Source organism: Cervus canadensis, chromosome 17, assembly GCF_019320065.1.
Source record: "Cervus canadensis isolate Bull #8, Minnesota chromosome 17, ASM1932006v1, whole genome shotgun sequence".
NCBI lineage: Eukaryota > Metazoa > Chordata > Mammalia > Artiodactyla > Cervidae > Cervus > Cervus canadensis.
The window spans coordinates 7315325-7335329 of NC_057402.1; the positions used below are offsets into that span (position 1 = coordinate 7315325).

General features: G+C 58.8%; 1 long non-coding RNA gene across 4 annotated transcripts; it reads left to right on the forward strand.

The window, feature by feature from the left end:
• Positions 1 to 72: 72 nt before the first annotated feature.
• On the forward strand, positions 73 to 3418 carry LOC122419654. 4 transcript variants are annotated; one of them, XR_006262951.1, is made up of 5 exons: positions 76 to 263; positions 1991 to 2004; positions 2321 to 2556; positions 2663 to 2793; positions 3225 to 3418. It is a non-coding gene; the product is annotated as an uncharacterized LOC122419654 (long non-coding RNA). The 4 variants fall into 4 exon arrangements; XR_006262950.1 differs by lacking the exon at positions 1991 to 2004 and having other exon boundaries at positions 73 to 263; positions 2321 to 2565; XR_006262948.1 differs by lacking the exon at positions 1991 to 2004 and having other exon boundaries at positions 78 to 263.
• Positions 3419 to 20005: the final 16587 nt, after the last annotated feature.

Consider the following 20005-nt stretch of genomic DNA (forward strand, 5'->3'; position numbering starts at 1 on the left):
GCAGGGTCCGAGCCACTGCCCGCCCCCCCACCTCTCACCCTCTCTACTAAGTGGAAAGCGGAAGTGACCTGGGAGGCAAGCGGCCGGGGCTGAGCAGTCAGGGCGCTGGACTCGGGCTCCCCCTCCCCCACGGACGCAGCAGAGACAGTGGCCCCACGTGGAAAAACACCCCGGCTGGCGTGAGCCGCTGCTCGCGCCGGAAGCAATCCGGTTTCCTCTGCAGGGGGCCGGGGCTCCAGCCGACCGCAGTTTACAGCACTCGGGTAACAGCCCATGAGGCTGCCGGGCTGGGGGGACCGGGGTGGCCGGAACTCATGGTCTCGCCGCCAGGTTAACGAGTGTTTACTGTCAGCGGCTATGTGTACGGGGCCAGGCGGGTGCTGCAGGGCAGGGACCACGGCCCTCCTGAGGCGCCCACAGTCCTGGCAAGTGGCCAGCTGTGGTCGGGAGGGCATGGATGGGGCGGGGGGGGGGGGCCAGTGCCAGGCTGGGGAGGGACCCGGCCTGCAGCTGGGGTCCCCGGTGACCAGGCGGGGGTGCAGCCAACCCACAGTCGGGGCTCTGCTCAGGGCGGGCAGGGGGTGTGCGTGTGAAGCCACTGCCTGCACCCCCAGCGCCTGGGCTGCCCCCACCTCAGAAACGCCAGGACAGGGGGCTGCCCCCACCTCAGAAACGCCGGGACAGGGCGGAGCGGCCCCCGCTTCCTGCCCCTCGCTGCAGGCTCACGCCGTGGGCCTGTTACCTGCCCGGGCGGGAAGCCCCCCCGACCTGGACGGGGAGCCCACCCCGCCCGGACCGGGAGGCGGCTGGGCCCCACTCTCCCGGGTTGAGACGCGGTGCTGGTGGGGCCCAGGAGGGGTGTGAGCACCTGCGGGGTGTGGGCAGAGCGCCCGCCCCTGAGCAGAGAGGCCGGAATGAGCGGGCACGCTGCCCCTGCCTCTGCCCGGCTCCGCTGCCGTCTGGCCCCCTCCCCGTTCAGCCCTGTCCTCCTGCACCCCCCCGCCCCCTCCCTCAGTCTCTGCCAGCCAGGCTTCGGGGAAGCACCATCTCTGCCCCGAGGGTGAATTCCCAGGACTGCGTCCTTGAGGCCTCATGTGACGTTTAGGGTGGATATTTCTATTTCTGGGGGCTTCCCAGGTGCCATGGTGGTAAAAGAATCCACCTGCCAATGCAGGAGACACAAGAGACACGGCTCGATCCCTGGGTCGGGAAGATCTCCTGGAAAAGGAAATAGCACCCACTCCAGTGTTCTTGCCTGAAGGATCCCATGGACAGAGGAGCCTGGTGGGCTACAGTCCAGGGGGTCGCAGAGAGTCGGACAGGACTGAGCGTCTGAGCACGCATTTCTATTTCTGCAGACAGAAGAAAACAAAACCAGTCACGTCACTGGGGCTTGGGCAGGGGCTGCAGTGACTGCAGACCCGCTCTGTGACAACAGGGCACCCTCTGGCCCCTGAGCGGGCTGTGGGCCTTCCCCGTCTTTTTCACTTCTTCCTGCAGCACTCTGCGGCTTCCACGCTGCAGCCTTCTCTCCTCCCTGGGTCAGGCAATTCCTAAGTATTTTATTATTTTTCATGCCTCTGAAAATGGAACTGATTTCTGCCCCCAACCACCCACAACACATGCCTTGGGAATTGGCAGGAGTGCAAATGCTTCGGACTCACAGTGTAGGAAAAACAAGGAACAGAATGGAACTTACTTCCTAATTTCCTTCCCAGCTTCTCTGCTGTTAGTGAGTAGAAACACAGCTGATTTCCTTGTTGGCTTTGTATCCTGCCCCTCAGCTGTAATCCTCAGGATTTCCTACATATCAGATCACACCATCTGCCAACGGAGGTCATTTTGCTTCTTCCGTTCCCCTTGGTCCTGTTTGCATCGGTGTGACCCTGCACAGAAAACCTGGTGGTGTTTATTCGCTCAGTCGTGTCCGACTCTCCGCAACCCCAGGGGCTGCAGCCCACCAGGCTCCTCTGTCCATGGAATCTTCCAGGCCAGAACACTGAAGTGAGTAGCCGTTCCCTTCTCCAGGGGATCTTCCCAGCCCAGGGATTGAACCCACGTCTTCTGCACTGCAGGCAGATTCTTTACCACTGAGCCACCTGGGAAGCCCAGGAAACTTGTATCCTAACTTCATCCTGCAAACAGGCCCCAGCTCCACTGTGAACTTCCCATTACTGTTGGCGGCTCCATGTCACCCCCTCGCAGGGACCCAGCCCTGGGCTGGGCAGCCCCAAGGCCGCCCTGTGGGGACAGGGGACAAGGCCCTTCTAGAAGCGCGAGTGCTACGGACACGTGTCCATGTGTTGGATCTCACCTTCAGGTGCCACAGTGGGGTCTGGGGTCCCAGGTTGAGCCCCAAACCCCGACCGATGTCAGGGAGACAGTGGACAGGCTTCAGTCCCCCGCTGTGGCCGCGGGCTGCCGCTCCTGCCTGCGTCCCGCGCTCTCGCCCCCCGGTTCCTCCCTGCCCCTTGGAGCCAAGAGTCGCCTGCCAACCTGGTCAGAGAGCTGACCCTGGCTCTGGGTCACCGTCTGTGTCTGTGCTTCCAGCTCCAGGTGTCTGTGGTGGGAAGACTTCTGAGTGTCGCTTCATTCAAGTTTTTCATTTCCTCTAGCCCATTCCAGTTTTCTAATGATTTGTTCATTTCATTTATGTTTTCAGAAATAATATACAGTAGTCTGCAGTGCCTTCTTATTATCTGCCTTTTGAAGTGGGTGTTTTTGCACTTTAAAAAGCCTTCTTACACATGCAGTAAAGCCCCCTCTGCAGCGCTCAGCCCTGCAGGTCTCCTTGTAAGTGAGTGTATTTATTGGCGGCTGTGCTGGGTTCTGTTGCTGTGCTGGCTCTCTCTAGTTGTGGTGCGGGGGCTTCTCACTGCGGTGGCCTCTCCCGTGGTGGAGCATGGGCCCTAGGGCGTGCAGGCTCAATAGTTGTGGCTCATGGGCTTAGCTGGCCCACGGCAGGTGGGATCTTCCCGGACCAGGGACCGAACCCAGGTCTCCCGCATTGGCAGGTGAATTCTTAACCACTGGACCACCAGGGAAGCCCCAGTTCTGTAGGTTTTGACAAATGCACCTGACTGTGTACCCACCAGAGTCGTGCTGGGAACAGCTCCATCACCCCCACGCTCCCCTCTGCGGCCCCTGAGAGGTAATCCTTCCCCCGCCCCAACCCCTAGCAACCACTCATCTGTCATCGCCCTCTCTTATTTTGCCTCTTCCAGAACGTCACGTGAACGGACCTGTACAGCCCTTGGGGTCCGGAGTCTTTCCTGCAGACAAGGCGCTGGGGGCTCATGCCCACCGGGAGGCACCTCGTGGACGGACCGCAGGGGCCAGCGCCGCGCCAGCCGGATGACACCTATTTTGTTTCCGGTTTGGGGCGACCGTAAATAAAGCTGTTGTAAAGGTTCATGCACAGGCATTTGCAAGGACGTGAGCTTTCACTTCTCTTGAGTGGATATTGGGAGTTGGAAGCCCTGGGTCACCAGTTGCTGAGCTGTGACCCCGCTCTTCCACCAGGCTACACCGCCCTGCCTTCTCACCGGTGTCACGTCGGAAGTTTTCATTCACGATTTTGTTCACAAACTTGTTGCGCAGTTTCCCATGTGGTGTTGCTCTTTTACTCATGTTACTAGTTTCTGCTGTTCTCTCACAGGTGGTATTGCACTGTGGCTTAATTTGCATTTGCCTAATGACACGGGGAGGGAGCATCTTTTCATGTGCTTATTTGCCGTTACCAGGACACCTTCCTCCATGCTCTGTTCAGGTCTTCTGTTGTTGCAGTTGCTCAGTCATGTCTGACTCTTTGCGACCCCACGGACTGCAGCACGCCAGGATTCCCTGTCCTCCACTATCTCCCGGAGTTTGCACAAACTCATATCCATTGAGTCGGTGATACCATCCAGCCATCTCATCCTCTGTTGTCCCCTTCTCCTCCTGCCTTCAATCTTTCTCAGTATCAGGGTCTTTTTCCAATGAGTCAGTTCTTCGCATCAGGTGGCTGAAGTATTGGAGCTTCAACTTCAGCATCAGCCCTTCCAATGAACATTCAGGACTGATTTCCTTTAGGATGGACTGGCTGGATCTCCTTGCAGTCCAAGAGACTCTCAAGAGTCTTATCCAACACCACAGTTCAAAGGCATCAGTTCTTTGGTCTTCTTTATGGTCCAACTCTCACATCCGTACATGACTACTGGAAAAACCATAGCTTGAACTATATGGACCTTTATGTTTGGCCCATTTTCAAATCAGGTTGTTTGTTCCCTTACTGTTGAATTCTGGAAGTTCTTTACTTATTCTGAAAACAAATCCTTTATCTGATACACGTTTTGCAACCATTTTCTGCTTGTGGTTTCTCAGTTCCTTTTAAGTCTGACATTGCATCTTCTTCTCGATTTATATTGTTAATTTTGTGTTTTTTCTTTCCTTTTTAAAAAATACTGATTTGTTTACATGGCAATGCCAGGTTAGTTGTGGCACGTTGGATCTTCACGTGGCGTGAGAACTCTTGTTGGGACACGCAGGACCTAGTTCCCTGACCAGGGATGGAACTCAGGCCCCTCTCGGGACCGTGAACTCTGCCACTGGCCACCAGGGAAGTCCTTCTTTCCTTTTTCTCACAGGTTGGTCTGTTTCATTGGTTGATTCTCTTCAAAAAACTAACTTTCTCTTTGCAGACCTATTCCTTCGCCTTTGCTTCCCGCTTCATCCTTTCCCAAGCTTGGTTTTATCTCTATTTTCAAGCTTTCTCCAGGGTCATTCTGTCCCCCCATCAACGCCTTCTTTTTCCCCCCAACATTTTCACTTGATTTGCAAAACTCAGGGAAAACTTGCATTCAGCATAGTCCCTCTTCGGGAGTACTGTCTGATTTTGACCAGTGCTCCAGCTAATCGGCTACTGGTGCAACCAAGTATGAGCTGTTCCCTCTGGCCCCTCTGCAGCCCTCCTACTCCCCTTCCCCCGTGAGACGGGGATGTGGCTGACAAACCCGGGGCTTCCTTCTTTCCCATTATCTGGAAGCACCGCTGTTGCTGCCCAGGCACCCCACAAGTCTGGATACACAGTGTTTTTATTATCACTCAGCTCTGGGTATTTAAAAACTTCTTTCATGATCTCTTCTTTAGCTCATGATGTTTTAGGAACTTTTGTTAATTAATTCACTTATCTGTTTTCGACTGCACTAGGTCTTCGTTGCTGTTGGAGGCTGTCCTCCCGTTGTGGCGAGCAGGGACCCCAGGCACGTGGGCTTCAGTGCTTGCAGCACGTGGGCTCTGCGGTTGTGGCCCACGGGCTTCTCTGCCCCACAGCATGTGGGACCTTCTCGCGTCAGGGATCTAACCCGTGTCCCCTCTATTGGCAGGTGGATTTTTAACCCCTGGACCACCAGGGAAGTCCCAGCCCATGAGCTTTTAGCAGTGTGTGCACATGTGTGTTACAGGGCTTATCTACAAACATTTCCCCAACATTGTATTATATTTTCAAACACACAGCACAGTTAAAAGAACTGTACAGTGAAACTTCACATACCCTTCACCTGTATTCTACAATGTACATGCATCTCTCCACCCACCCATCTATCCATGCCCTTCCATCCATCCATCCGTCCACACCCCATCCCTCCCTTCCTGCATCCACGCACCCATCCGCCCAGCTCTCTATCCATCCACGAGGCCCCTCCCTTCTCCCTACAAGTCCTGCTTTCTCACTTGGAGGCCTGCCTACAACCTGGGGCGCTGCGTTCAGCCCCTGTGCCCTGGTAAACAGGAAACCAAGGACAGAGGCCCGATGGCTGGCGCCTTGGGGCTGCTGCCGCCCACCACTCAGCCAACAGCCGACTGTGCGCTCAGGAGAGGCTGTCTCAGACACTCCAGGGGCTCGGAGGGTGCCTCCTAGGAGCCAGGCAAGGGCTAAACCTTTCTCTGGACTGTGCAGCGGGTGGACACCCTGGCCCTCTGGGTGAATCATTTGCTGCCCAGGCCCAGAAGAGGGTTCTCTGAGGGTGACACGGAAGCCAAGCCTCGGGGTGAGTGCATGGAAGGACTCAGGAAAGGCTGCACCCTTGATGGCTGGGACACGGTGGGCTGGGGGAGGGGCAGGCGGGCTGGGGAGGGGCAGGCGGGCTGGGGGAGGGGCAGGGGGGCAGGGGAGGGGCAGGTGGGCTGGGGGAGGGGCAGGTGGGCAGGCCCCCGGGACCGGAGCGAGTGCTGGCAGGGTGCGGGCAATGCCACAGCTGGAAGAGGGGTGTCCAGCTCCTCCCTCCATGGGGAGGACACTGGAAGGCCAGGGTCTGGGGAGGAGTCTGGGGCTGGAGGCCTGCTATGAGCACGGTGCCCTCAGGCTGGTGCCTCAGCCCACCTCTGACTGGGGTGGGGGCGCTGCTGCAGGCCGGGGTCCCCCCACCTCCTCCATCCCACTCCCCACAGGCCCTGCGGACAGGCGGGCCCTCCCAGGAGTCCAGCCCCAGGCCCAGCCCCACAGGGTCTCTGGGCTCAGGGAAGGGGCTTCTGTCCCTCGGAGGCTCTCCTGGCTCAGCCACGCCGGGAGCGGAGCGGGGACCCACCCCGCCTTCAGCAGGCCAGCTGTCAGCCCTCTCCTCCGGGACAACCCAGCGGCCCAGCCTCCCGAAGGCCGGTGTCTCCTGGGGTAAGGCCGGCCAGCAGCGGGGAATTCTCTTCCCGCCCCCACCCCCTATTTTCACAGGGGAAGCGAAGGCAGAGCCTGGGCTGAGTGTTCAAGGTCACCTCCTAGGGACACAGCTGGGCTCCGCAAGTTTCATGCACCTAATGCTCCCAAGAAGCCGCCTTCCTGCCCCCCTGTTGCACGCAAACTTCAAGATGAGGCGAAGGCTCGGGGGCCTGGGTCCCCGTCTGCGATCCTGGTGGGCGCTTCGGGACAGGGCGGCCGGGCCTAGGGAAGCGGGTCGGCGGGGCTCTGCCGGCCGCCCTGCGCCGCCTGCTGGCCGATATCGGCCCTGCGTCCGCGGGCCTCGCTCGGGGCTCCCCGAATCGCGGGCGCCTCGCGGCTCAGAGCCCCTGCCCCGAGGGGCCGGTAAGGGCAGAGGGAGGCGGAGGCGAGGTCCAAGACCGCCGGCTGGCTTGCCCCGCACCCCTTCGTGCCGTCTGCGTTACCACGAGCAACCCGGCGACCCCTCAGCACGCCGGGCGCTGGGACACAAAGCCCGACCCCCTCCCCCGGGTGCGCGGGATTCACCGTTTCCCGCTCAGAGAGACGGGCGAGCGGCGCCCAGGGGCACGCGGAGGAGCGGGGCGCCCAGCCGCGGGAGCGCCCGGTTCGGGACTCGCGCAGCCCCCGCCCCGCGAGCGGGTCCCGAGACTCCCGGCTCCCCCCGCCCTCCCCTCACCCGGTCTAGACCCCGAGCCCGGCCCCACGGTACCGAGCTCCCCAACCCGCTCCGCCCCGGGCCCTGCCGCAGCCCCTCGCCGCCTCCACCCACTCCCGCCGCCTAGAGCCGCCCCTGCCCCCTCCGACCCCGGGCGCGTACCGGTCGGGGCCGGCGCGCACCCACCCTCGCCCCGCGGGCCTGAGCGCGCCGGGGCCTGTCGAGGCCGCTGGCAGAGCAGCGCCGGGGCGGGCCTGGGGCGGGGAGAGACTTCGGTGTGTGCAGCCCGGAGGGGCTCCAGGCAGCCCCCGAGCGAGCCAGGGCGGGGAGGGTGGGTGTCTTGGGTCCCCGCACCAACGCGCCCCGGAGCGGGCCGCGACCCCGGGTTCCCAGGCAGCACCCCATCCCGGGCACTGGCGGCGCTCGCCGTGGTGTCTTCTATTTGCACGGTACTCTGCGAGGTAGGTACTGCTCTGGTTCCCATTTTCCAGATGCGAAAATCAAAGCCCAACTGGGATTCGCGCTGAAGATTCATACGCCGCCCCCAGCTCACGGAGAGGTCTGCACAGAAACAGCTGGACGGCCATGACCTAGGGGATCTCATCTGTCTGTCCGGCAGGCTGGGCCCGCTCCCCCAAGCGGATGAAAATTCCCGGCGCGCGCGGGCGTCCAGGGCCGGTGGCGTCCCTTCCCCAGTCCGAGTCCTCCTGTGCCGGCCCTCCCCCCTCCTTCCCCGGGGGAGCGGCGACCCTCGGGGCGCAGAAATTAGGAGGGAGTGGAGGGAGCCCGGCTCCTGGCAGGGTCCCCTCCGGGCCCCGCCCCGCCCCCTCGGGAATCCAGCTCTCCGCGCCAAACAGCCGAGGGGGCCGAGGGGGCCGAGGGGGCCGCAGGGGCGGCGAAGCAGAGCGCGCTGACACACGCGCCTGGAATTCCCGGGGAGCCGGCGCCCTCGGCGACCCCTCCGCCCTGGGCCGGCCCCAACCCGCGGGGGCAAGGAGAGGCCGGCTCCCCGACGGGGCGGGGCGGGCGCCGACCCCCTCCTCCTCACGCAGCTGCCCCGCCGGGTTCCTCCACGTGCTGCGGCCCGGCCGCCCTGAGGGTCCGGGCACCCCCAACCACCCGTCTGAGTCCCAGCTGCCTCGATTTGCCCCTCTGCCTGGTGTGTTTCTTCCATCGCAGGAGGGTTGGTCAGGGTTCTCTGCATCCCTGTGTGGTGAACCCGTGGTGGTGGGGAGGGGTGTGCTCCCAGTACCCTGGAGGAGACACAGGGACCCAGTCACGAGCCCGCTCCCCACTGCTTTGGGTCCGCTCACACGTGCGTGCATGGGGCCGGTCACCAAGTGTGTGTGGTCTGTGCTCCTTGCTGTGTGAGGGTGTGGGCCTGTGAGTGTGTGCTGGTGTGACTGCTCACTTGGTGCACACCTGTGTCCATGCGCCCACAGCACTCTCTCTCACACACACACGCACACGCACGCACGCTGGCCACTTCCATGGGGAGTTGTGTGAATGCATGGGGCGGTCACAGGTGCCAGCCCCTGGGGACATTGGGCCCCAGGTTTGCACAGCCCCCCTTCTTGCCCTGGTCAGCCCTCACCAAGGAGCGCTTTGCCACCTGGGGGTCCCAGCTTGTGTGGTGGGCCCAGCTCCTGGGTAGGGCAGACTTGTGCCCCGGGCACAGACATCCAGCCCAGCTCAACCTCCAGGCTCAGGTGACAACAGAACCCAGGGATGCGAGCCAGTCACGGGGAGCCCCGTCTCCTGATGCCCCGGCCACAGGCACCAAGGATGGTGCGGGGGGGGGGGGGTGCCTTAGCGAAGGCCAGGGCTGACTGGTCCCAGAGAGGAGGGGTCCTCTGGGCAGATATGCTGGGCGCTGGTGGCCCGCGGGGGGACTCTCACCACCAGAAGCAGAAGCGCTAGGGTGCATGGGGCCCGAGGTGGCTTCCCAGGCCTGTGTCTGCCCCGCCCGCACCCCACCGCCCCTAGGGCTGGCAGCGGAAGGAGCAGGGGCCACAGGGTACAAGCTAAGAGGTGTCCCTGCGCTCTGGGCCCAGAGGCCAGGTGAGAGCCCCAGAGCCCCTGCCCAGCGCTTTACCCAGAGGCCAGCGGGCTCCCACAGACTGGCCGGGCCCCTCTTGTGCCCACGACCCTTGCCCCTCACGGCTCCTCTCTGTGCTCCCCCACTGGGGTGTGGGCCCAGAGGATGACCCTGAGTTCTGTCCACCCCAGCCCCATCCCTCCTGCCCCTGGCTATCACCACCTGCCAGCTCTGACCGGGGAGGTGGCACAGTGCCCGTGACCAGACCCCGGGCCGGAGCGCGGGGCATGCAGGGAGCCGGGGAGGACAAGGGCCCGCGTCCACTCACTCACTGGGGTCTCGAGCCCCAAGCCCCTCTCAGGCTGGCGCACTGGTGGCTTCTTGGGGACAAGTTAGGGTCAGGACGGGCCTCTGAGGACGGAGGAGCAGAGGGGACCGCCCTGGGATCTGAAAGGGGGTGGGCACCCCAGTCTCCTGGCGCCCTTGGGCACCTGGCCAACACCCCTCCCAGCCCGGACCTGCCGAGGCCTCAGGCCGACCACACCCCATGACTGAGCACCCCCGGGGCCTCTGTGCCCCCAGAGTTGGGCTGCTGTCCCCTCACATGTGAACCCTGTCCCGGTCCCTGCCTCCCCTGCGGTCATCTACCAGGGGACCCTGTCCCGCAGCCACAATGGCCTCCAGCTACCCACAGGATCCATCCAAGCTCCCGACGGGGCGGCATTCGCAGCCTCCCCTGCCTGGACCCCCATGGACACTCCAACCCAGTAGCCCTCTGCCCCCTACGCCCCTCAGGGGCTTTCTCACCCACGTGGCCAAGGCTCTTCCATGGCTCAAGGGCGGAGGACAGGTGGCCTCACGCCACCAGTGGCCACCAGGGGGCCCCTTGTTTCGGATTTGGGGTCAGAGCCTTTTCTCTGGGTGCTGGGAGTGGGGAGTAGGGGCAGGAGACACCGACTGCTGGCCGGCGCCTCCGGACTCCGTGAGGGCTCTGCCACGTGGCTACTGTGAGCCCACTCCCCAGGTGAGGAAACTGAGGCCAGAGACAGGGATGCCACCTGCCCGGGCTCTCAGGAAAGTGAGGTTCAGGTCTCCAAGGGTTCTCCAAGTCCACCCTGAATCTGCTGTGTCGCCTCCACCTTGCTGTGTGACTTTGGAAAAGTCCTCTGACCTCTCTGGGCCTCAGTTTCTCCATCTGCAAAGTGGGGGTGGCAAGGCATTGCTTCGGCTGCACATGGCCAACTACTGGACAGAGCGCTGGGTTCAGCGCCCGGCTGGACTCTGCCCCCTCCTCTGAGCAGGGTTCCACCCCCACCCCCAGCACAGGTGCGTCTGGAAGCTGCCACACCTGCAGCCCAATGGCTCTGCACCCAGGGGCTCTGCCCAGCCAGCAGGGAACAGACCCTTCTGGGGAACTTCTAGGGTTGCAACCAGGACAAGCGGGCCCGCCTTCCTGCCAGTGAGCAAGTCGCCGCAGGCTGGGTGCAGACGTGTGTGAGCACATCCGAGTGGGCCAGGACCCTGTCGCTCAGCATGACCCCTACGGGGCAGCCCACCGCTGCCCTCTCCCTTCCAAGGCCCTGCTGGCCCAGGCGGGGCAGGGCCTGCCCACGCAGAGCACCTTGGGGCGGGGGGGAGTGTCAGGGCTGTGCCTCCCCCAGTGGTGAGGCTGACCCCACTGGGTCTCAAGCAGGAGACACCCAGGCCCCACCATCCCCTCCTCCCACCGTGGACCCCACTTTGGCCCCTGTGAGGCTCTCGAGGGGGACAGAGGGGTACCAACCACAGCCAGGCTGGCAGAGAGGGCCACCAGCCCGGGTGCTGGCAGCACGGGGTTCCCACACTCCTCGGTGCCAGCCTTGGCGCCCCAGCCCTGCCCCACCCTTGCCCAGTGGCGACCAGGGCACCCGGAATGTGGCTGCGGATTCCGTCCCCCGGGGCCACGGATTCCTGTCTCAGTGGGCGAGGGCGGAGGACGGCTTTCCGCCCTTTGGTCCCTGCCAACTCCAGGGAACTGGGCGCGCCCAGGCCTTGCCAGCCAGGCCACAGGGGAGGCTGGGAGGGGGGCAGGGCGGAATCTCACTCCCCGGCTCCCCCAGGCTCTGAACCCCAGCTCCCAGGGCCTAGCCTTCCAGCCTCACTTCACCCCCCATCACCCACCCCCATCACACACCCCCACCCCGCCCGCCACAGCTGACCCACCCAGAGACCCCAGGACGTCCTGGCCTCAACCCTAACCCCAAGGAGAGAGGGGAGTGGGAGCGGGTGGGCGCTCGGCTCCGCCTCCTCAGCCGCTCTCGGTGGGCTTCCCCACCAGCGGATGTTAATTACAGTAATCAGCGCGGCTAGGCTGCGGGGGGCTGCTCCTTTCACCTCCGCCAGGACCGGAGAAGGCGATGGAGGAGGGCTCCTGGGGAGGGGAGGCCAGCCTCGGAGCCACGCCCTGGCTCCCAGGAAACCGTGGGCGCCGGTGCGGTCCCGCTCCAGGTCTGTTCTCCTGCCCATCTGCTGTGAGCCCACCCACCCACCGGTCAGGCCTCGCCCCCGACCCCTGCCCGGCCACGGGACTGCCAGAAACTCGAGTGTCCTTGGGGATACGGAGAAGGGCGGGGCTTCAGGGTCAGCGCTCGGGCTGAGCAGGAGGCCACCTGCGACCCGACCAGAGTGGCCAGGGACGCTTCCTGGAGGTGGGGGCAGGCACGGGCGCGTGGGTGCAGGAACGCATTCTTGAGCCAACCCCCCGCCCATTGGGTAGATGGGTGGCGGCGGGGCTCACGGAGAGCCCGCGGCCTTCCACGCAGCCGCATCCAGCACCCCGCACCGCGGGCGGGCGGCCCACAGTCGCGCAGGTGGCCGGCGCGGGAGGGCGGCGGGCGAATCTCGGGACAGGCTCGGATCTCTGCTCACACCTGCCGGGGCTCAGGCGCACGGCGCCCGGCCCCAGTACGACGGTCCGTACTGCAGGGGCGGTGCGGGGTGCCTTTGTGCGGTGTCCCCGAGCAGGTCTCGCTCCAGCGCCCGCCCTCGGCCAGCGCCCCGGCCCGGCGCGCATTCCTGGCGAGGCTGGGTGCCCCCAGCGGGAGGTCGGAGGGCACCCCCTGGAAGAGGTGAATTCCCTCTCTGGCAGCGGCGACCCGAGGCCCCGGGCACGAGGAGGTGGCGGGCAGGGAGCCGGTCTGCAGAGGTGGCGGGGCGATGGGGCCAGGTGGCCGCCGCGGGGCGGGCGCCGCTGAGCCCCTGGCTGTCCCAGCGCCTCCCAGCTCCCGCGGGCGGCCTGTGTCGTCGCGCAGGGACTGGCTGAGTGGGAGGTCCCAGCCAGGGCCACCGCAGAGAGGGCCGGGGAGGCGTGATGCGGGGCGTCCACCCCTCCGGCTCGCCTCCACGCCTCCGTTCACTCACTCCACAGCTGGGCCGAAACACCTACCAGGAGGGACCAGGGAGGGTGCACACCCTCCCTGCCTCACAGGGGACAAGATCTCCGGGATGTGCGTGGGGGCTGCCAGGGGCGAGTGCCGAGAGTGCGACAGAGCCCCTGGGCCCTGGGGTAAGCGGGACCAGCAGGAGGTGACTGGGCTGCAAGCCTGCTTCCCCCAGGCGCCCAGGTCTCCCCTTGCTCCCATGTGCTCAGCCTGCCTGCCCTGACTCCCCCCACCCAGGCTGGACACCGAACACATCCAGGGGGCCCAGAGGGAGGGGCGACAGGAGCCGGGGGAGAGCTGAGACGGGTGGGAGAGGAGAGAGGGGCCCGGAGTGCCCACAGTCCAGGGGAGTCCCGAGAAGGGCCTGCAAGGGCCCCACCGAAGTGAAGGTGGGCCCACGAGGAAGGCCTGGTGCCGTCCACCAGGCAGAGGGGTGAAGGCTGGCAGGTGCGCGGGGTGGAAGAGGCTGGGCTGCAGCACCGTCATGAGGGCCGTGCAGGCCGGGGGAAGTGCTTGAGCTGGGGAGCCACGTGATCAGATGCAAATTTTGAAAAGATCACGCCAGCAGACACCTTGAAAGCTCCATGTACAGGGTTGTAAACCCCCTAATGTTGGAAATTAATTAAGTGGTTTCCAGATTTCTGGCCAGAGATCTGTGTGGAGCATCACTGTCCATTCATCACTGCTGCGTTTTGAATCTTGAAGACGAGCTTCTAGAAGTAAGGACTCCTGGTGGTTGTGCTGCTGCCCAGCCCCCAGCAGTGCCTGCAGGGCCTCCGCCACCTCCCTGCCCGCCACACCACGACCCCCGCCCTCCCCCCACCCGGCCTCGCCCAGGAACCTGACACCCACTCCCGGGCAGCCTTCAGGAGCCCCGCTGCGCTGATGACCCCGCCCTCAGCCCCCAGCCCAGACTTCTGAGCACCCGCAGGGGTGCCCGCTGGCCTCGGGCCCTCCCTGACCCCCCACCTCCTTCAGAGACACCCCTCACCTGGCTGCTCAGACTGGAACCTGGGGAGAGGCTTCCCTTCCTGTCCCTCCCACCTCAGTCCAGGCTCCTAAGCCTCCGTCCACTCCGGCGCCCTCGGGCAGTCCGCCCTCACCTGCCCCCGTCCTGCCCGGCACACATCTGGGGGGCCCACCCCTGCTGTAAAGTCTGCGGTAGCTCACAGCAACAAGCCCCTGCTCAGCTGTTTGCCTATGCCCCCACCCCCCATGCTGGGAGACTTGGGGGCTCACCCAGACTCAGGAGTAGGATGTGAAGATGTCGGGGTCCAATCGGAGAAGCTCAGAGAGGCGAGCCCTTAAATGTGGCCAGTTCTGCAGACCCCGTCCTGCTGCTGGCCCCCCCTGCAGGTTCACAGGGCCTGGCAAGCTCCGCCCACAGCCCCCCACCTCTTCCCTGCCCCCAGTCCTTGCCTCTCTGGCCTTGCCAGGCCCCCACACCTCTTCATATCTCACTCCTGAGCCCCAGTCAGGCCCCATGTTCCCGACTGAGGCAGAGAAAGCCCTCACTAAAGGGTCTGCAGAGTAAGACCCTCAGCCAAGGCCAGTGCCCCTGGCTGGGACTCACACCCCAGAGAGGTCGGGTGACTGGCTCCGGGTCACACAGCCAGTTCAGGGTCCACGTGGCTGAGCAGCGGGGACATCCCCTGGCCCGCCCCCTCCAACACTCCCTGGAAGCTCCAGGCTCGGGGAGGACCTGACTACAGATCTCATCAGAGTCCAGGCCCAGGCCCTCACCCCCAACACACACACACACACACACACACACATGCAAACATGAAGCCGCTCGGCTGCGCCAGACGGCGGACGGGCATGCACCGGCATGCCCTGGCATTCCTGGCTGACGGTCTGGGAAGAGCCAGGCAGGCCCGGTCACCACCCCGATGTCTCTCTCAGGAGCTCAGACCACGGAGGGCTGAGCAGGGCACACCAGCGCGGCCGCTGACCTGTGGCCGACTGCGGGGGCAGAAGGCCAGGGCGTCCTGTCCCAGGAGCTGCAGAGCCCAGCACGGCGGGAGCGGGGGTGGCCTTGGGGAGGGCCAGGGGACTAAGCCCAGCCCGTGGATGCACGTACGAGGAGCAGGGCAGCTCCATGCAGCCATGGGCCAGCTGTGATCAAAGGCAGATCTGCGGGGGGCGGGGGGTGGGAACAATGCCTACGGAGCGGAGACCCACCCTCCTGCTCAGAGCCTCCTGCGGGTCTCCAAACCCACAGAAATGTGGGCACCAGAACCAGCTGGTGTGGCCAAGGCAACAGCCCACAGCCCGGCCCAACCCGCATGCAGGCAGAAAGGCATCATCGGTTCCAGCTCTCTGCTGAGGCTGGGAAGGGATTCCAGGGTTCCCCCCTTCCCCATAAAGAGCTTGTGGATTCCAAGATTAATTCCTGAACATTTGTTCTTCTTTTAAAATAACATCTGTCCTGTCATCTATGTATGTTTTAGTGACTTAAAGGAATACTGTTAACTTCTGTTTGGGGCAGCTCTGTTAAACTCTGATTAGCTCTGATAGTTAATCCATTGATTATTTTGGCATGTCAATGAATGTTAACATGTTATTTGAAGAGACATTATGATACTGAGTTGGCCAGAAAGTTTGTTCGAATTTTTCTGAAGACGTTACAGAAAAACCTGAACGAACTCTTTGGCCAAACCAATACATCTGCCTTCATCTATTAATAATTCCTAAACTAATGATTTCTTTTTCTTGTCTTATGCACTGGCCAGGGCTTCCAGAATACTATTGAACAGAAGTTGTGAGAATGAACATTTTTATATTATGCCCAGTCCAAAGGCAATGCATGCAAATTGTCTCTGTTAAACTTGCCACAGATTTGAGGGAAATAGTCACTATCATTTGGGAAAAGTCCCTTTACCTTCTGTTTCCTAAGTTTTTTGTTTTTTTTTTTCTTTAAATCACATCAATTTTTATCAAACTGTCAAATGCTTTATTCTGCATCAATGTAATGATTATGGTTCTTTTCTTCCTTAATCTGTCAAATTGCTGTGATAAAATCTCTGATTTGAACTATCCTTCTATTACTGAGAGAAACCTTATGTGAATGCAAGTTGTGATTGGATTTTAGTTAGCTAATACTTTAAGATTTAAAAAATTCATGATCATAAATAAAAGTGGTTTAGAATTTACTTATCCTGTGCTTTTTAAAAAATCCCTATATTGTTGTTTAATCGCTCAGTCAAGTCCTACTCTTTGTGACCCACCAGGCTCCTCTGTCCATGGGATTCTCCAGGCAAGAATACTGGAGCGGGTTGCCGTTTCCTTCTCCAGGAGAGCTCGACCCCGGAATGGAACCCACATCTTCTGCATGGCAGGCAGATTCTTTACCACTGAGCCACCAGGGAAGCCCCAGTCTCTGTACTAGCTTCATAAACTGGGGTGCACTGTCCCTCTGTTTCGCTTTTTCTGGAACAACTTATACATCACATGGGTTATCTGTTCTCTGAAGGTTTGTTAGATCTGTTTGTGGTAACCGCTGGGTTAGGAGCTTCGGGAAGTGTGTATGTGTGTGTGTGTGGGGGGGGTGCAGTGTGTGTGTGTATGCTGGGAGAGAGGTTTGGTTACTATTTTAATTTTTTAAACAATTGTTAATCTCCTGTGGTTTTCTCTTCCTCCTTGTTTGGGTTTCAGTATTTTCAATTCTCTATGCATCTGTGCATTTTACCTAGATTTTCAAACTTTTTGAAAGTGAAAGCCGCTCAGTCACGTCCAACTGTTTGTGACCCCGTGGAGTCCATGGATTTCTCCAGGCCAGAATACTGGAGTGGGTAGCCTTTCTCTTCTCCAGGGGATCTTCCCAACCCAGGGGTCGAACCCAGGTCTCCTGCATTGCAGGCAGATTCTTTACCAGCTGAGCCCCCAGGGAAGACCTCAGACTTCTTGGTGTATACTTTTAAAAAAGTAGTCTGCTACATTTAGAATATGGCAAGAGTATTTACCCCCTTTGTCTTATATCTTATTATACCTCTTTTTCCCCCTTTAATCACTCTTGAAATAAACTAGAGAGTCAACTTGGGGACTTCCCTGGTGGTCCAGGGACTAGGACTCTGCGCTCCTAACACAGGGGGCCTGGGCTGTATCCCTGGTGGGGGAACTGGATCCTGCGTGACCTAACTAGGAGTTTGCATGTTGCAGCTGAAGATTCTGTGTGCCGTGGCAAAGATCGAGGATCCTGTGTGTAACGACTGAGACCTGGTGCAGCCAGATAAATGTATAAATAAACATTTGGGCTTTTTCTTTTTTTGAAGAAAGAAATTTGGTTACGTTTATTATAAAGTTATTACATTTATTATAAAGTTATTATTATAAAATTAGCTTATCCTAATTTTAGCCATGGAGAATAGTTCAAAGAAGAAAGCTCCCTTGTCATCTTAGATCTTCCATCAAGAAACAGCCATTGTTATTAGGGAAATACCAAAACATTTGATTTTTTAATAGAGAGACAACTTTGATTTTGTCATCATTTCTACTTTTTGTTGTTGTTCTGTCTTGATTTATGTTTTTATTATTTCTTTCCTTCTTTATTTCTTTGGACTTACTCTGTGCTATTTTTATAGATCCTTGACTTAACTGATTTTTTTCAGCGTTTCTTATTTTCAGGTAAACATAGTCAAAGGTATACAGTTGTCTCTAATATTGTTTTAAATGTGTCCCACAAATTTTAACATGCAGAGTTTCCATTACTGCTAAATTCTAAGTATTTTGTAATTTAACCTTATGAATTTCTCTTTTATAGAAATGTTATTTTAAAACATTTAAAAAAGTTTCTGAATACGGCATTTTTAAAGCCATACTTTTGTTATTGGTGACTTTTGAAAATTATATTTATTTATTTTGTAGGTAATAAATACACAGAGTATTAAATTCACAGAAGAGAATAAAGCCCCTCCCTCTACATGCACACCTTCCAGACATTCTATTTCCTTTCCAGAGTCTACTAGAATTTCCAATTTTTTGTGTGTCCTTCTGAAGACATTCTAAGTATGGCCAGTGTAGTGGATGACGCAGGCCACCCTCGTTCTTGGCTTTTGTCCTTCCCCTTTCTCTGTTGTCAGGGCCTCACAGTTGGTTAAATACGTAATTTCCCTGCCTCCCTTGCAGCCAGGAGCAGCCATGAACTCAGTTCTGACCCACAAGCTACAAGCCATGCCTGCTGAGAGGAATGCTGAGACAAACACGGGCTTTCCTTTTCTTTTTTTTTTTTAAATACAGAGGTGTTAGTTGCAGCGTGAGGGATCGTTTAGTTGAGGCAGGTGAGATCTTAATTGCCTCACGCAAACTCTGTCGCAGCATGCGGGATCTAGTTCCCTGATCGGGGACTGAACCCCGGGCCCCCTGGATCGGGAGCTCAGAGTCTCAGCCACTGGCCCATCAGCAAAGTCCCAGCATTCGCTCTTCTGAGAGAACGTGGGAACCGTGGGGCCCTCGTCGCCTCTTCCCCGCCTGCTTTCTTCCTGACTTGGGCACCGCCGTGTGGACTGGAGACGAGGCGGCCGTCTTTGACTACGGGCCACCAAGGCTGAGGGGGAACCAACCCGCTCCAGAGAGCGGAGGAGAGAGGAGAGAGAGGAGGGCCGTGCTGGGCAGCGAGCCAGGATGGGGACCACTTCCTCGGGGCCTTGAGAGAAAAAAAAATCCCTACCTGTTGACATCATACTGTTAGGTTTTATCTTACTTAGAGCCAAACCCTCCCTAGTGTACAAAACCACAGACACACGTTTCACAGTGACCCAGGACCACACCCTCAGCACCTTGATTTTTTCATGTGACCGTCAATCTTGGAGGTCATCCTTCCTCTGGGCCTGGAGAGTTGGCAGTGGGACATCACCCTGCTGCATGCACACTGGATGAAATAGCCCCAGTGGCCTTCTGAGATGTCCCCAGTCTTTTTCTACCGCAGGCAGTATTATAACGGATAACCCTGCATGTGCTTCATCTCACATGTGTAAGATGAAGCATCTCACATATGTGAAATCAAGTCTATAGGACAAACTCCTAGAAGCAGAGATTGTTGTCTTGATGACCTTGAGTCTACTGATCCTAGGACAAGGCCTGCCTCGCATCCATTCAAGTCTCTGTCTGTGTCCCTCAGTGGAACTTTTGTTTTCTTCCTTTGGATCTTATGTGTTTCTCATTAGGTTTATTCCTGGGTATTTTAGCTTCTGGTGCGATGGTCAAAGGAATCTTTTATTATCTGTCTTGCTAACGAGCTGTTTTTTATATGCTGTGTGCTTAGTCGTTCAGTTTTGTCTGACTCTTTGCGACCCCATGGACTGTAGCCCGCCAGGATCCTCTGTCTATGGGGATTCTCCAGGCAAGAATACTGGAGTGGGTTGCCATGCTCTCCTCCAGGGGATCTTCCCCACCCAGGGATCGAACCCAGGTCTCCCACATTGGAGGCAGATTATTTACTGTCTGAGGCACCAGGGAAGCCCTTTTTCGTATAGATGAAGGCTAATGATGGCTGCATGTTCTTTCTGTCTCAGACAGTCCTGAAATACTGTTTGTAATAGAGTTTAAATTGATCCACTTGGATTTTTCCAGAGATTTAATCATATCAGCTGCAGAAAACTGACATTACATTTCCTTTGCTATTGTTATGTCTCATTTCTCTTCTCCAGTTGCAAAAATTTTAAGTAACAGTGATATCAGAAGACAACCTTCCTGAGTTTTTACTGTAATAGGTATGATTCTAGTATCTCCTCCATTTGACATGGGGATAACTTGGGGGCTTGTATAAATTTATGGCATTTATACAAGAAAATTTGATCAAGAATGCATGTTGAGGGACTTCCCTCGTGGTCCAGTGGTTAAGACTCCAAGCTTCCAATGCAGAAGGCTCAGGTCCAGCCCCGGTCAGGAAACTAAGATCCCACATGTTGTGTGGTGCAGCCAAAGGAAAAACAAAAAAGAGTGCGTGTCAGTTCCAGGCAGGACATTATAACCAGTTATACTTACCTCCTGCCATAAACAACTATAACATCAGGCATATGTATGAGGCAACTATGAGCAACAGGTGATGTAGGACTGAGACTCTTGAGAGGAGGAAACAGCCATGAAATGAGCCCCACGTTTGCCCTGGTTTTACCTCAGGTTTCCCTTCCAAGGTCCTGAGAGCTGAAGCCAAAGCGGGTCTTACTGGCCGAGGAGGCAGGGATGAGGGTTAGGGGTTCCTGGAGGGC